The sequence below is a fragment of the Triturus cristatus genome, chromosome 4_1 (assembly GCF_964204655.1).
Source record: "Triturus cristatus chromosome 4_1, aTriCri1.1, whole genome shotgun sequence".
In the NCBI taxonomy this organism is placed as follows: domain Eukaryota; kingdom Metazoa; phylum Chordata; class Amphibia; order Caudata; family Salamandridae; genus Triturus; species Triturus cristatus.
In genome coordinates this window covers 955,729,610-955,748,079 of record NC_140585.1, presented here as the reverse complement: position 1 = coordinate 955,748,079, position 18,470 = coordinate 955,729,610, and the positions used below count along the sequence as shown (strand labels likewise).

The 18,470-nt window shown below is 42.2% G+C and overlaps 1 protein-coding gene and 1 non-coding gene across 4 annotated transcripts in view; one reads left to right on the top strand and one right to left on the bottom strand.

Annotated features, from left to right (window-relative positions):
• CDK17 (cyclin dependent kinase 17) overlaps positions 1-18,470 on the bottom strand; it is a 497,468-nt gene that overhangs the window by 409,190 nt on the left and 69,808 nt on the right. The window lies entirely within an intron of this gene.
• LOC146855892 (small nucleolar RNA SNORA57) lies at positions 2,243-2,367 on the top strand. The gene has a single exon (XR_014958938.1). It is a non-coding gene; the product is annotated as a small nucleolar RNA SNORA57 (small nucleolar RNA).

The following is an 18,470-nucleotide window of genomic DNA, read 5'->3' as shown; positions in this document are numbered from 1 at the left end:
AAAATCACAAACAAACAGCTGGTTGACCACATCAATACTAACGACCTACTACACGCATCTCAATCAGACTTTAGAATGGCGCACTCCACAGAATCAGCACTACTGATGGCCACAGAGACACTAAGACAATATGCGGACGAAGGGCAAACGGCCGCGCTGATCCTATTGGACCTTAGCGCGGCGTTTTACACGTCTCGCACCAAATACTCTTCCAAAGACTAGAGGCCTGTGGTATTAGGAGGAACGCTCTGAAGTGGCTGACATTGTTTTTATCCGAACGGAGCTTCCAAGTTGCACAACAGACGCATCTGTCCGATAGCTTCCCTCTGCCCCAGGGGGTCCCTCAGGGATCAATTCTGAGTCCCACCCTTTTTAAACTGTATGTGGGACCACTAGCAGAATGTGTAGAGAAACATGAGGTGTCGATAGTGTCATACGCGGATGACAAGCAGCTAATTGTAATGCTGTCCCAATACAAAGATCAGGCAGCGATCCGTTTCTCTAGATGTCTAGAGGAGGTGGCTGACTGGATGTCAAACCATTGCCTCAAGCTAAATGGGAATAAGACGGAGGTTATAATGGTAGGCAAAACACCAACCATATGGTCATCCGCATGGTGGCCAGAATCACTGGGCCAAGTCCCTTCCCCAAAAACAGAGGTGAAAAATCTCGGAATCTGGTTCGATTCCAAACTGTCATTTGACAATCAGATTCAGAGGGTAGCTGGTAAGTGCTATGGGGCCATGAAAATCCTGAGGAAAGTTATAGATCCGTTACCATCTAATACCAGGAAAACCATAGTACATGCAGTAATTACTTCCCAACTGGACTATGGAAACGTACTATACCTCGGCGCTTCCAAAAAAGCCCTATCCAAATGGCAGAGGGTACAAAACGCAGCGGAACGTTTGATTCTCAGCCTTCCAAGAAGAGCAAACACGAAGAAATCCCCGACAGCCTTACACTGGCTGCCAGTGGAGCAGAGAGTCGTGTTTAAGGCGATGTGCCACTGTCACCGCATCCTCTCCAATAAAGGTCCTAGATACCTTCATCCACTACTGACTAAATACACCCAAGGACGCAATCTAAGATCCAGGGGGATGGCACTGGTGTCAGTTCCAAGAATACTCAGAGCACGTATAGGGCTGTGCTCCTTCAGGTACTTAGCAGCTAAAATCTGGAATACCCTGCCAATCGCCATCAGAACGGAACCAAGCGAAAGTATCTTCCGCAGACAGCTGAAGACATGGCTGTTCACAAAAAATTGAATATAGTGCAGTTTTACGGGCCATATTGGGGGGAGCAGCAGACTCATTAGATATGTCTCAGCACGGAGACACACCGGTTGGTGTAACCATGCGCTCAACAAATGTATAAATAATAATAATAATAATGGGGCGTTGCTTGGTAGAAGCATTGCGTTGCTTGTAGGGACCTTTTTTATTCCTCTAGTTTTTGCTTAGCACAATGTGTCAAAGCATTAGTGTATTTTATGTTAAGATGCGGGTGCTTTAGCTGGTAAGAAGCATACCTTGTCAAGTCACCCGCATTTTAGCTTATCACTCTTCTCTCTCCTATTCAAGTGCCTGCCAAAATGTCTTTGTAGACTTCAGAGAGAATACCGGCTAATCAAACATTAATTTAAAATAAGTTAATTTTCATCTGCCTTGATCGAATAACTTTCTTTATCACCTGAATTTAACCCTAATTTTTTTGTCAAAAGCATGACTGGTATGAAGAGGGGCTGTACCAAAGAGTGGAAAAGAGAGTTAAAAACAATGTATTGCAATCATTATCTCTAAGGATAGAACCAACGGACCACAGAAGCTTAATACCACGTGGAATTTAATATACATCCTCGATGAGTATTGCTCTTTGCCCCAATACCCCATTTTCAAAACTTTGGTCCTTTACTCAATGGTCTACGCGTTTACACATATAGTAGAAGGCCATCTGTTGTCTTCATAAAAATGTGGCATTTGAGCTCCAAAGCAGATCCTGCACCCTGTATCTACTGACATACAGCTCAATAATCTGTAGTGTGCCTGATTTTTTTTTGTTCTATAATCTGATTGCTTCCGTTGATTTGCAGTTACGCAGGTGATGATGGCTGTGCCTGGTAAAGAATGAATTGTGAGGACGCAAGGGGAAAAGCTTTTAAGTCATTGAGCTGAACGCAGTGGGTGTCTTTAGTCTCATTAATTTTAATCTCGTGTCACTCAGGGTGTTACGGTGTGATGAGCCTCCATTTCTTGACTATCCAGTACCATGGTGTGTAATGTTCGGGGGCAGAGTAATTCCCAGTGCTATGTCTTCGGAGCCAGTTGCTCTCATTGGCTTGTTCTATCCTCAATCGCTGGGACATATCGTGTACACCGAGTCTTAGAGGATGAAGATGCAAATTCTATACATTGAAACTGTCAATCTTTGTGCTCCATGTGCGGTAATATTTCTTGTGCTTTCAACCTTTTCCTGACTAAATCCTAATGTGATTGATCGCTCTCGGTTTCAGCTGATGAATGAGATGAACAATCGAAACAACTGTGTAAACACCACGGATTGCATTTTTAGATGGGAACAGTGAGTAACAAAATAGGCAAATATAGTCTTAAATGACAACCTGTTTACACCAAAGCTTTGAAATGGACAATAATAAAATTATTTAACCCCTTCGGTGCTCATGACGGAATGGTTCCGTCATGACCCACGGTTGAGCTGTGCTCATGACGGAACCATTCCGTCATGACCACACCCGCGCAAGATTCCGTCAGCACAGCGGCGGAATCTGCGCAGCATCGAAGGGGTTAAATTCCGATTAAACTATGAACTTGTAAACAGATCTGAAACTATCTGGTGTAAACATTGAGAATTATCCAAATTGTGTCACAATTAAACAAAGATAGCATTTCCTTGTGCTTACCCCAATGTTCTCATTCTCCCTGCCCCGCAGCAGTTCATATTTTTACCATCAAGTAAACCACAAAATTCTGGGCCACCTGAATCTCTAGTTGCAGACTTTAAGATTCCTTTGCTGCTGCTGTGCCTTGGCTGATACCTTACACTTGATAGCCAGGTTAAATGGGATGCATTTTCATATTGAAATAACCTTTGCTATGAAATGGTTGTGGAATTATAGACTGTACCAGTCCAATTATCTTCCCAAAAGGATTTAACCTGAAAAATCGTATAACACTGAAGAGTACACTTGGCTTTATCACGCCCTCTAGGTAGGTCTAAACTGTTAAAAGCTCTTTTCTAGTCTTGGAAAGTCTTTTAGGTAAATCTAGGCTTAACATGTATGTCACCATTTGGTGTGCATCTGCGGTTAAGATCTACTGTGACACCTCACCTATTGATCATTTTGCTAGTAACTATGACAGATGTAAAATGATTATGGAGCACTTTAAATACTCTTGAAATATCACCAGTCCTAAAGATCAGTACAAGTGACAAGTCAAATAGGCACAATTTCTAATAACGCCTTTTTGGCTGGTGCTACCATCTCACCACACCAAGTTTCCAGTCCTGTTTACTTTCCATTCTGCAGAGGTCTGTTAGTGCAATCTGTTAAGTATTACATCCCATAATGTTTGTGTAAGTTACCAGATCTTTAGCTGCCATGGAACACTTAACTATAGTATGGTCCTCCAGGACAATGTCAAGATAATTGGAATATTGAATGGCAGTTAGTAATGTGCATGTAAAATTGCTGTCTGCCTCGGAATCTTAACTCTGAATTGCTTTTGCTCTGTTGAGTGATTTGATGCTGTGTAGTTGTCAACATTAAATGTTAAGGTTTATCCTGAGCTTACTGTTTAAGTATTTGTTTTTACCTGACAATAGTTAAAACAATAAAAACTTGATGTGTCTCATTGAGTTTGATGTCTTCTTTGTGTGTAATGAAAGCTGTAAGACCCATTGAGACTTGTACCAGCTAAATATCAGCATTAGCGTGCAACAAATGTGTTCGTTAATAGCCCCAGATGTAATCTTTGCAGAGCCAGGAATGTGCGCTGTCTGAACCTACCCACCTCTGATTTGGAGTGCTGCCTTTCTCTATCCAGGGTGTGGCATTACAGTCAGAGCTGCTAACTGGGGAACCAGGTTCGAGTTTCTGTGTCGGCTCAACATTCTGTGATTCTGGGCAAATCACTTTTTATCCCCATCCCTATAAGCCTTTGTGTGTGACCTTGTGTAATGGAACTGGTGCTCAAGTAAAGTGCTCCAAACACCTACCAGTAGAATTTGCGCTATATTTTGAAAAGTGCACTAAGATACAAACAAACCTTGGCGTAAGGAAAGACACATTGATATCCATTTATTGGCTGATTTGTACAAAGTGAAACCAGAAAACCTGAACACAGTGGCTTCCTCGCTTAAATTGTGTTATCAGACATACTATTTATTTCACTAAAACTCCTTTTTTCTTCATTATCGCGTATGAAAGCACTTCCGGATACGTGAGTTCAGACTACCAGTATTACTAAAATGACATTTTAAATTAATACTTCTCAATGCAGTGCTATAAAATGCTTATTAGTGTCAAAGCTTCCACGTTAAAGAACAGTAGATGTTGTAGAACCCAGGAAAATGTGCTGCATAGCTAAATACTTATAAGGTTCCGAAGACACGACCTATTGGCTATGCCAATGCTTGTTTCTGATAGCTGCTTCAGCGAGGTACTATAAATTGTTGTGACCCTGAAGGGGGCTCCGTGGTCTGAAGGGTCTACTGTTTCCTCACTGGATGGCAAGGTAGTAACTAACATTGGTGGCACAGTGGCATGTTGGCAGTTGGATAGGCCTTATTCCAGATACCCAGAGTGGCAAGTGTAAAATTGTTTGGTTCAGTGTAACTGGGCCCTACAACACATCCCTAATTCTGTGTACATCTGTGAATAACTTCTATGTAGTGTGCTATGTTAGCCAATGGACACAGGGGAATCCACTGTGTGTTTTTATGTGTTCATGACGCAGTCTCATGAATAAATGAGAATTGTTACTTGTGAAGTGCAAGCTGCTACCCCAAAAAGGGACGCCATGGAACATGTAAAACGGAGAGGAGACCTGTTAGTTAGGAGCATTTAAACAGCTGTAAGGGCTCTCCTAGAAGAGACATCTGTAGGAGAGAGCCGGAGAGATCAAGGTATAGATTTCAAAACGTTTGCAGCCTTTAGGATAAAGATCAGTCTCCAATTTGGCTTACCTTCACTGCAGGAAACTGCAAGAGATTAGGGAAAGATGTATGAAAAGCCTGAGCAGGTCAATATAAGCAAACCTTTCTTCAGAGATAAATGGGGCATTCATTTTTCATAGCCTTGTTGACAAAACATAGGCCCTTTAAGATGCATCTTTGCAGCAGGGAAGCCAATGGCGGACAGGGAGAAGAGGTCGGACTGGCTCCTTACGAGAAGGTTTCAAAATCATTGTGAAGCTGCATTCTGCACTATTTGAAGTCTAGTCATAAGAAAAGAAGGGAAGCCAAGATTCAGAGAGTTTCCACAGTCCACACAAGACAAAATCACAGTTTTCCAAGAAGACACTGGAAGAACGAGGAAGACTTCGCGACTAGATCTTAAAAGACTAAAGCACGGAGACAACACAACCAAAATCTGTGGGACAAACGATAGACAGCTATCAAACATCAGGGCAAACATTTTCGCACATGGACTCAGTCGGGTGGGATAGAACCTAACTCACAGGGCCATCAATTCCGTGACCAACCAGAGAATTAGGTGGCAAGCAGCAGAATCTCAGTCTAATCTGAGTTAAATTTCAAGAAACTGCATCTCATTCATGCTGGGGCTGTCGACATGCGGAGGTTGTAGCGATAAAAATGTGAGTGTTGTCAATATAGTAGATGGTGTACTCTAATCAGAGCTTCCTAAAGAGTAATATCAATATGCTGAATAGGGTGGGGCTGAGAGAGGAACCCTGTGGGATGCCGCAGGGATAGGAGAAAAAAAACAGCTTGAGCAAAAAGGTGGTAAAATAACAGTTAGATCTCACCTCAAGAAATTATTTATGCATCCCCAAACCTAAGCCGCAAACTATGATGTCAAGGAGACGTTGAGTGGGCAAAGAGTGAGGGACTGTGGCAAATACCGCAGAGAGATCAAGTAGGACCAGGGAGGCAGATCTGCCCTGGTCTGAGAAGGTTCCGAGATCATCAAGGTGGGCAAGGAGCACACACAGTCTCTGCACTGTGGAGTGCTTTGAAAATCGACTGCATCTCATCTAGCAGCTGATTGGCTTCAGGATTTGCTGACAACTGGAAATGAATATATTTTTTTATTAACTTGGCTTCAAGTGGAAGAAGAGGGATGGGTCTAAAATTGGATAAAACATTAAGATCTGCTGAAGGCTTTTGGGGGAGAGGGACTATAAACGCATGCTTCCAGCAAGCAGGAACCTCTGCCTTAGTAAGGCCATATTGCAGATGTCCACCAAATGAGGGGAAAAGAGGTCTGCGGGCATAGCCAGGATTTGGAGAAGGCAAGGGTCAGACATCGAGCCAGATTTATTAACAAATAGCAAGTGCTCATACTTGCTGTTTTAATAGGGGCAAACTCTGATAAACGGGGCCTGGATGTATCAAAGTAGCATCTGGTACAGTAGTCCCAACACCTGTAGGATAAAAGCTAAGCCAGTTCATATCAACTTTATCATGAAAGAACAGTGCCGGATTATGGCTCAAGTCCAGTGAATGACTGGCACTATTACAAAATGCTTTTCAGCATACAAAAGAGCTTGTTATTGAAGTTATTAGTGCCTTCAATCTAAGAAACATAAAATAGAAGCACATGAAGTGAGATTAAAATGTTGATCTTAACAGTTTAAGATAGAACTCTTTGGCTGTCAGGCAGTAACTCTCTTAGCCATAGTAGTTCAAGCTTCTTACAGTAGCCTTCAGCTTCTCTCAAATCATCTAATTTGGTCCCTTCTGTTTAAGGGAAACAATGTTCTATAAAGAACTTGAAATCAAACTGTTAAAAGAGAAAGCGTCTTGCTCGTTAAGTGAGATGTACTACATGGAATGGTACCTAAAGCTTCTACTAAGTTCTCTTAGATCGCTTTATACCAAGGTCTAGCTGGGTTTTGATGCGGACTAAACTGAGAAGAGGGTGCCAATTTATTATATTTTTATAGAGATAAGTACCACAGAGAGGTCAGACCAAACAAGGGGCACAGTTGTTTTAATCATTAACTAGTCTAAGGAAGTGAAAATAAGATCAAGAATAACAGTAGCAGCTTAAGCTTTTAAAGCCAGACCTGAAATGGTGAAGTGGCTATCAGCAACTTCCAATCCTGCACTCAGGTAAGACTAACACTGATGTCATATTTCTCAGGTAAACCTGGTTCAGCGCATCCTTAATACTATGTTACCTCTATTGAACAGAAACACCTGGTAGTAAAGGGGATGGTAGTATTTCCTGTAGGCAAACTGATCAACTCGATACACTCCTCCTTTTTCCAGCACTTCAGTGTGTGCATTACAATCATGGTACCCAAATCACTGATACTGAACATCTTATACTGACTAGCAGGCATCATGAAGAGTTTTATTAATGCTTTTATTGATTATTGCACTGCCTACTGCTCTGGTGGATCAGATGTTCCACAGGAATGACAATCTCCACTGGGAAAAAATATTAAGCCACCTACTCATCCCTCATCAAAACCTTCCTACCAGACAACTGCCTATTGCAACACTGCCCCTTCACTATTCACAATAAGGTCTCCACCTCTTACCTGGTTTTCATATACAAACAACGAGTACAAATGTCTAACCCTCTCAAACTAATAGTTATACCACTCCTGCGTGTTTTTCAAAATTCTGACATTAACACCCCCCCCCCCCCGCCCGTGATAATAAGGACATGCAATGCTAAAATAAACATACTGACAACAAGCATTGGTAAAAGCCAATGCAACTGAATTTAAAGTGCTAATGCATGTAAACACAGACCATGGAGAAATGTGAACATACTATTTGTATTGTGTTGTATTCCCAAAGCCTTAAGAAGTGCCACCTGGGGGGCTCTGCCGTGCACTAGTAGTGTTCTCATAGAGCTTGTTAGATCTTCAGCTGAAGACTGCTAAACAGTCAAACATTATTGAAAATTCTTGAGCAGGCAGGCAAAAGTGGACTGAATAACAATTCCAAAACCATATCAGTGTAGCAAAGCAAATATATGCACACTATAGATTAGGAAATACTGCACAATAGTGTATTTTATTTTAAATTTCCAGATACTGTAAACGGCAAGGTCTGTGGGGGGAGACCGAAATGAACATGTGTGCTTGAAAACAATAATCCCTCGGCTCAGACACAATTTGCACATGAATGGTGTAGCAGACATCAAAGCCAAGTCCTTCAAGCACTCTCACGGACTATCCACAGATTTTCCAGATTTAGAGGATGCCTAAACCACCACTGTATCTGGCTGACAGACTCAAGACCAAATCCCTGCAGGTCGGTTGACTTATGGCTGCTTTGCTGGTCATCCCAAAGCCAAGGCTTACAGAAGACCTCTCAAATAATGCATGTCTTTTTGAAACCAGTTCAGAATCCTTCCGGTTTTAATAGGCTTGGCGCAAGGCAGTTGGAAGAGATACATAAATGACCCATCGACACTTACTTACCAAACCATTAAAGATGTTATTCAAAAATTAACAAACTAGTGGTTTTCGCTTTTGTATAATGAAAAGTGTTCTCTTGGTGTTCAATCAAACACACACCAGCCGTCCGAGACTCGCTCAAACACAGAATTGGCACAACACATCAAGTAGCTATACATTTTTCCATAATTCGCGCACAGAACAGGTCATCAAGGCAACATAACTTCTAGCACGCGGATCAGGTACACCACAGAAGGAGCAGTGCAAGCTTCTGACCCATACCTCATACAGAATAAGGTACAGCTTGTGCGGCTGGTGTGCAGGATTTCCAGGCACGCACAGCTAACAAGTTAAGAAAGGACAGCAGCCTTACAAGCTTCTTTAAACACAATGAATGGGTACAGTATGAGCAGCAGCAGTACAAGCTTCCTTCGACACAATGAATAGGTGTAGAATGGGCAGGAGCAGTACAAGCTTCCTTGCACACAATAAATGGGCAGCAGCAGTACAAGCTTCCTTAGACACAATGAATGGGTAAAGTATGAGCAAACTTAAACCAAAAGCAACAACGCAGAGAGAACAGATACAGCATGGGGAGCAGCTGTCCAAGCTTCCCCACTAGCACACAGGTGGAGTACGCTACTAGCACACAGGTGAAGTACGATAGCAGCAGAGCAAGTTTCGCACACATCCCCCAAGACAATGTACCACTTGTGCAGATGACGTGCAAGCTTCACTAATACTTACAAGTGACAAAGTGCAGGTAGCATATGTGTATGCTGTACTTTGATTGTTACTTGCCAGACTTTAGACACAGCAGCAATATTTACACATATACACACCAAACACAACCACATAGACACACAGGTATAGAATAGGCGGAAACAGTGCAAGAGTACATCACAATAAAAACAAAATACATCCTAGCAAGTGTCCTGGCTTCCTTCACCCACCTATGTGCCACAACATGTATGGAAGCATGTCAAACTTCCCTCCCAAGCAGTTTAAGTTAAGTATGGGCTGCAGAAGTGCAAATTTGTTTTGGTTTTTTGATTTTGCCAATGTTTGGTTACTAAAGATAAAAAACGTTCTTCCTGACCTACAACCAAATTACTTAAGCTATTTTTGTACACAAAGTAGTCCTAAAGATTAAGGCCCTTTCGAAAAAACTCATCATGCAAGAGCCTCCTAATATATTCTGTATATTTTTGTGCATTATTATATCCAAATTGTAATAAAAATGAAGGCTGTTCATCAACCGCTAACCCACCGTGCTATCTACAACGTTTTGTCAAGACTGTATGCACAATTATATCAAACGTCATCAATCAGGTACTTTCTACTATGAGGAACCCCAAATTCATCTTAACAAAACTGTGGTGACGCACATATCAAGGATGCCAGGGACCAGGCATTCACCTCTGCCAATGACCCGATACCACAGGACACAAATTATTTAATCCCTCCTTTACTGTCTCATCACAACCCTTTGTTTCACCTCTTTTATACTCTTCCCACGCACGTCTTGCTTCTCCCACATAACATCCTCCTTTAAGGCTGCCACACCTTCATTTAGGTTTCAGGAGACTTTGTCCACGGCCCAGGAAGGGGAGAAAAGGTTAACATTTGATATTTCTCGTTCCATCAATCTTGCTGAGTTTTGGCATTACGAGGTACAACTTTGTCTGAGAATAATACTACAAATTACTGGAATGAAAACGAAGCTTTTCCACACACCTCAATTCTGGCATGCCTCTACACGCAGTACTCAACATCTGCTCAAACTGTAAGTCTGCCAATGTCCCTAACGTCTGGCCAGAAGACTCCCCTGCTGTTTCAGTATTCATAGCCACATACAGCTGTGCTGATGTTCTTCAATTCAGGCCTGCAGTACATCTTCAGTTCCAGTACATGAGCCTGGACTGCACTGCACCTCAAGCTCCGCATGAGTGGATGAAGTATATAGAGCAAACCCTATATACCATCCTGGAATAAACATTAAAATATACAATCACTCTCACCCATCACTGCAATAAACAAACTCATAATATGGGCTCGACCCTTGATGCAAACATCTCTAAACACAACACCCTATCCATCTAATCCTCTTCGAACTCAATACTACCCAACCAAAGGCCCGCCTCCAAGCTAGACGTCTCAATAACTGCATAAGGCACATACATTGTATATACCAGGCTGAGGTAAAAGCATTAATTAGCTCCCAAATCCTACCTCCGGCCGACTGTTCCTCTGCAGAAGCCCTTACCGAACACTACAACACAAACAAGGCCGAATTAATAAACTGAATCGCCCCTCTGAAACTCAAGAAATCAAAAAGCATCCTCTCCAGATGGTTCAATGAAGACCTTCACAATGAGAGGAGAAATTGGAGGCAGCAGCTCTCTTTAACTAATCTCACAACCCTCCGGGCTGAATGACTAAAATACAAAAAACACATCTTCAGAAAAAAAAAAGCCTCCTTTTTCCGTGACCAGTTTGACCGGTCTAGGGACAGACCCAAAGACCTCTTCAACATCATCCAGCAGCAAACCTTCTCCTTTCCCCAACACTCGATTAAAAACTCTACTAAGTACTGTGAAGAACTGGCAAAAATTTTCTCTGAAAAAGATAACCAACATTGTACTCTCTCTTAAACCACCCACCTCCCCACCCTGCACCAATGATGCTTCTCTATGTGAAACGGGTCCTCCCAAAACCCTACCTCCGAGTGATGATTGCCCCCCCTCCCACAACACAGTTCACCAACCTCAACCCCTTGCAATTGAAAAACGATGCTTCCTGGATGGCATTCAACCAGATCCCAGAAGAAGTAGACCTCAAATTACTCACAAGCATGAAGCAGACATCGCAAATCTCTGACCCCCGTCCCAGTGGCACTTGTAAATAATCTCAGCCACATCATCTCTCCTGTATGGGCCAAAATCATTCACTCCTCCCTATGGAGCGGCTCCATGCCGGCTTTCCTCAAACCCGGCCAAGTGACCCCCCTCATCAAAGAGCCAGACGCCGACCAGAACGAACGCAACAATTACAGACCTATCATTAACTTCCTGCTCCTCGTCAAAATGATTGACAAATGAGTCCTTGCACAACTCAACAACCATACAGAAAAATACAACTAATACAACACCTTTCAATCAGGGTTACGGAAAGGCTGCAGTACAGAGACTGCAATGCTGGGCATCATAGACAACCTAAACAGATCTGGATGGTGGTCAAGCCTGCCTGGCAGTCATCCTGGGCATTTCAGCTGCCTTTGATAATGTCAACCATGACATCCTTCTAAACACCCTCCTGCAACGTCCAGGCATCTATGTGAACTGTCCATCAGTGGTTCGCGTCTTTCCTGACACAACACTCAAGGATAATCAAATAAACAACTCTACCATTAAAACTTCGCCAATCTAACAAGGAGTCCTACAAAGGTCAATCCGATCTCCTGCCCTATTCAACTTATATATAGAAACCCTTGCAATAATCCTGAAACAAGCCTGAATTGCCTACCACCTCTAAGCAGATGACAACCAACTCTACATGAAAATCTTGTCAGTCAAAGACATCCAGCACTTAAATAGCACTCTCTCGACAATTCAATCCATGCAGCCCAGCAACAATCTGAATTTCAACCCAAACAAAACTGTACTCCTTTGCATCCAACCCAAAGAAAAATCCTTTCCTGTAGATAGCCGGCTCAACACTCCCACTGCTTTAAACTGCAATCACTGGGGATTACACTGTACAGTCACCTGAGCATGAAAGAGCATGTTACTGCCTCTGCCAAAAGTGCCTTCTACACGCTGAAATATCTTTAAAAAGTCAAACCATTCATCCCCTCCGAAGACCTAAAGACTGTGGTGCAATCCCTAGTCGTCCCCAAACTAGACTATACTAACACAACAATTATGAGCACCCCAAAAAGACACCGAACCCCCTTGAAACCCACTCTCCACGCAGCAGCTAGATTACTATCAGGGGAGAGTCGCTACGACCACATCACTCCCACTCTCAAACTCAATTGGCTACCATTCGAAGCTAGAGCTATACTCAAAATGGCTTGCATAACCCACAAACCTCTATACAAGGAAAAACCAGTCTCTCTCACAAATAAATTATCAAAAGCTGGTTAAAAGAAACCTCTGCGAAGCTCTCACAGCCTACTCTTGATTCCGCCAAAATTTAACAAAGAGAAATCTCGCACCCGGTTCTTTTCCAGGAATGCTCCCAGAATCTGGAACTCACTGCTTCAAGATTTACGGAACAATGAATCATTCCCACACATCAAGAAGAAACTGAAACTTCTTCTCTACAACAAATATCTAAACCCTCCTCCTTAAACCATCCAGCTGGTCTGTTCGTGTTCACCCCGCAAATTCATCTGAGCATCAATATCTGAGGAAAAACTGTGCCTCTACTCTCCCCCTCCCTGCACAACACCCTACTTTAGCTGCCTCCGAATGTGTATCAGCCACCTATTTCACTGTCTGTTGAAAATGCTCTTTCCTTATTGTTTTATATACACCACTTGTAGCTTGGGGCACTCACTGCTGTGCTAACTCTGTAAGGCGATATATATGTTTTATACTGCATCTGCCCAAAGGCATACCCCATATCTACCTCACTATAGTCTATCTATATTACTGTTGACTGTAAATATTTCTTTATATTGCACTATATGTGTCTTATACCACATGGAGTGGGGGGAGAGAAAGAGAGAGGGAGAGAGAGACAGAGCTAGACAGACACACACACACACACACAGCAGAAATTAAAATGTGCGATGAACTTTCCTAGAGGTATCTGGTTTTTCATGTGAAGACTGGAGTTGGTGTGGAAATATATATATATATATATATATATATATATATATATTCACTTAAAAAAACCATAGGTTTCACACATTTTATAGTTAGGTGGACATTTCACTCGTGAAAAACCATTGAAATTCCCCCGTTATAGTTAGTGCAGGCAACTATAACTCACGCGACCGCAATCCTCTGCTGATGACGTCAGATATTACATCACTGTATTTAGACACTTATTTACCTATGTCTTCTTCCATTAATCTTCAGCTATACATATATTACAAATATTTATTTTTCAGAAAGACACATGTGTAATCAGTGATGTAATATCTGACGTCATCAGCAGAGGATTGCGGTCGCGTGAGTTATAGTTGCCTGCACTATCTATAACGGGGGAATTTCAATGGTTTTTCACGAGTGAAATGTCCACCTAACTATAACATGTGTGAAACCTATGGTTTTTTAAGTGAATTTGCAAGGTTTTTTAAATGATAATTCCTAACTATAACGTGTGTGAAACCTATGGTTTTTTCAGTGAATATGTACGGTTTTTTAAATGCTAATTTATTTATGTATTATTATTTTTTGGGGTTTTTCACCGTGCGCGCACGGTGCGCGCAGCCCCGCGATTTAAAAAAAAAAAAAAAATGTTTTCTGCCTTCGGGGTCCTTCAGGGACCCCCTGACAAAGGCTGGGGGTCAGGAACTCTCTACCCTGCCCCCTTTTCACGTTCGCCACCTTCCTTTTTCACTCTCCCACTGAAAACAAACAAAATGGCGGCCGACACTTCCTGATTTCGACCGATTCGAACGTTGACTAACATGTAACCACCAATCAGAATAACGCTCGCGCACGTTAGGGTGCTCGCACGGTGCGCGCGTATAGATATTGATATGCTTTTAAATGCTATTTTCTCAGGAAATACTGAACAGATTTACACCAGACCTGCAAAAGAAAGGCGCACGCGCACACACACACACACACACACACACACACACACACCCCCCCCCCCGCCGCCGCAAAATCCATTTCGACTTACGTGCAGAATGTTTATTTTTTCAACCCAGCACTGCCGCCATGAGGCGTTTCGGCCCCAGAAAGGACTTGATCACATGGCGCCATGAGGAGTGACCGTGCAAATTAAAGTGGTAGTTTGAATAAAATGCGACTACGGGCTCATCGTTAGTCAAATAGACAAAGAAAATATGTTTGCTAATGCAATGTAACATCCCAAATGTACAAAATATTGCTTTTTTGTGCAAATTCCACAAATAAATAATTGTTAAAAATGCATATTATTTTCATAAACACATTAAAACAAATTTCAAAATATTGCCATAGAAAGTTACTCGGCGAGTATTAACAATCAATAGTATAGCTCACTGTGCAAATACATCAATTTGTTTTGTGCAAAAAAACGCTCAATAAATATATTGAAAATATATTTTAAGATTTATGCTCATCAGCTAAAAATCTCGTGAAAATATAAATATATTAAGAAAGAGTTTTGCATTGAGTGGATATTGATCAATAAACGTTTATACATTCAGGAATCTTGCACGTAATTATCTCTATGGGCTTAAATGTACTGCTACCCAAATCCTGTATCTCGCCAATCAAGCCCAAGTGGGCTAACTCTATATCTGTCCAGTGCAGATGGCTAGAATGGATCTTAGAGTATGACAACATCACTTAATCATGCATCACTCCTTTTTTTTATTTCAATAAAATTTTATTGAGATTTGTCAAATAAAACAAAACAGAAACTCACAAAACTAAACAAGTAGACATGAAAAAACAGAACATGCACAATGCCGCGCGTGATGCTGTCTAGAAAAACCTGTAAAGTATACAGTCTGAGGTACCTTCCGCTTCGCTCTGTTTCTTTATAGGCTGCCCTACCCCCTCTATTCTAGTAAGTGGTCACGGGTATGAAGGAGGAAAAAAGGCCTGAGCGGCGGCAAGGGATCAAGAGAAGAGCAGAGAGAGAGAGAGAGAGAGAGAGAGAGAGAGAGAGAACTTGCTTGCGTTTGTTCGGAAAGGTAGGAGACAGGTGCTGATCTCGCCTTCTTCATGGAGGTTCATACGGGCCCAGGTACTTGTCCATAGATGCCCACATTCCTCTGTTGGGCTGGCTCCACGGTGAGTCTCATAGGGACATCGCGTCCGCACCTCTAAGTTATGTCACCCAGTTGAGCCACCCTTTAAACGATGCCTTGGATGTGTCTTTCCACTTATTTAGAATCATTTTAACACCAGCATCTGTAAGAGGTCGAGTAGGTCGCGATCTCGTTGTGTGAGTGGTTCTGTCATAATAGGGGTTGTTACCAGGGTGGCAAACTCTGGTTTAAGGGAACACCCTAACATGTCTGTTAGAAAGGCAAATATCTTTTCCCAGTAGACTTTAACTTTAGGGCAGTGATAAATGAGGTGAGCCAGGTACCCTCTTCCACTATTACAATTCCAGCATAGGTCATTTGTGTTCACGCCTAGTTTCGCCAAGCGCGCTGGGGTCCAGTGTAGTTTGTGTAGGATCCAGAATTTTGTCTGAGCTAGTACCGGGATTATTTTACTATGTGTGGGGGAGGACCATAATATTTGGCTTTCCTTTTCGCTAAGAGTGCTACCGAGCTGTGATTCCCAGTAAGTTCGTGCTTTCACATTGAGTTTCGAAGTGTTTGGACGCAGAAGTGGTGACCTGTTTTGTTGAGGTTGGACATGTACTGGAAGATTGAAGGCATGGTATTAGACAGTCTCGCTTTGGACAGTGCCGCTTTGATTTTTAGGAAGTTATAAAGCTCAATATCTGGCAGGTTGTATTTGGTTTTAAGCGAGCTGAATGTAGTAGGGCTCCCTCCATCCTTGAGTTGGATAGGAAGGGAAATCCCTGTTTTCACCCATGTCTTCATATAGAGTGTTTTGCCTTTATATTTTATCTTATTATTTGCCCATATTGATTCCCATCTCGAGTTTGTTATTTTATGTTCTAACTTCTGGTCGACCCTCAGTAGGGCGTTTCTGGTGTTTGCAAGTATAGGGTTTATTAAAGTTTTGTGTTTGCTGGTTGTTAGAAGTGCTAATGGCTCAAGGTAGTTTAGTATAGCTCTTTCTACTTTCAGCCAAGCCGGTGTGTACTCCTGGTCTGGTAGAATCCAATAGCTACCTTGTTTTACCAAGAAGGCCGTTTGGAAGGTCTTGAAGTCTGCCAGGTTTAAGCCCCCCAGGATTTTCGCCAATCTTAGTTTTTTAAGGCTAATCCTTGCTTTTTTGTCTCGCCAGATAAATTTGTTTAGCATCTTATCTATTTTGTGGTGGAAATCGACAGTGAGGGTTAGGGGGAGCATATTAGTAAGGTAGTTGATCATAGGGGTTACCATCATTTTGATTGTTTCAATCCTCCCCCACCATGTGATGAATTTCGGTGACCATCCCTCAAGCAGCTTCTTTATCTTGTCCAAAAGCATTTTCTCATTGTAATCTAGTGTGTTTTTAAGATCGTTATCAAAATAGACGCCCAGGTATTTGATGAAACCGGTTTGCCAAGTGAGGCCCGAGTCTCCCAATATGTCTCTAGTGGTATGTAAGTTGAGAGGTTTAGATTCCGACTTATCCTTGTTGAGTTTATAGCCGGAGTAGGCCGAATATTTGTTTATGGAGTCCATAAGGGCCATGATGGAGGTTTTAGGGCTTTCAGTGACAACAAGAATGTCATCCGCATATGCTGTTAGTTTCGTTGTTACATCATAGATGGCGAACCCCTTTCATCAATTTGTTGGTCTCGATGTCCTTGATTAGCGGTTCTAGTGGTAGTAAGAATAGCGAGGGGGACAGTGGGCATCCTTGTCTTGTCCCTCTATGGAGTCTGAAAGGCTCGGAAATAGCCCGTTGACCACTATGCGAGCCGTAGGTTTGTCATATAGTGCCATAATTTTCTTTGTGAATGCACTACCCAGGTTGAAAGCCCGCATGCACTGTTCTAGGAAATGCCACGATACCCTGTCAAAGGCCTTCTCGGCGTCGAGTGTGATAGCCACTGCTGGGTTGTTTTGCTTGGCCGCTCTATCGATAATGTGGCATAAAAGTCTAGTGTTGTTGTGCGACATGCGTGTCTTGAGGAAGCCCATTTGTGTGTTCCTTATAAGGTGTGGGAGTATCCTATTAAGCCTCACTGCCAGGAGTTTTGCAAATATCTTGCAGTCCACGTTAATTAGGGATATAGGCCTGTAGTTTTGGGGGAGCTGGGTGTTTTTGCCCTCCTTGGAGATAACTATAATATTCACTTCGGACATTGTTTGTGAGACCGTCCCTGTCCCTTCGCAATGGTCAAAAACCTTTTTCAACATTGGTTGTAGTAGAGCTATAAATGTTTTATAGAAGGTGGCTGTGTAGCCATCCGGTCCGGGAGCCTTATTAGCTTTGAGAGACGTAACTGCCATCTCAATTTCGGCTGAGCTAATCTCTTTCCCTAAAATGAGTGCATCTTCCGATTTTATTTTTGAGAGGTTTAAGCTGTTGAGGTATTCGGTGCAGCCCCTTTCGTCTAATGTTTGGTCCTTATTATAGAGCTCCTGGTAGAATACACTAAATGTGCGTAGGATTTCTTTATGTAGTGTGTGTGTATTATTATGGGAATCTATGATCGCGGAGATAGTGTGTTGTCTTTGTTTGTGCTTTAGGTAGGATGCCAGTATTTTCCCTGCTTTGTTGGCCTCGCATAGGTTTATTGCCTTGAATTTGTTTATCCACAGACCTGCTCTCTCACTTAGAATTCTGTTGAATTCGTATAATCATGCATCACTTCTAAACTGCCAACATACTGGTTGCGTCACCACTGGGCAGTATACAAATTTTGCATTGGCATAATTCGTAATGTACTCCTTCCCTGTAACTTTACTTTATCACCCACTATAGACAAAGAAAATCAGCTCATTATGTCTCCGAGACCCGTATTAAGATTAAAAACCGAGTAAGTGCATATGTGCAATCAATACCATACATCAACATGTGTTTTATGAAAAAAAAGGGA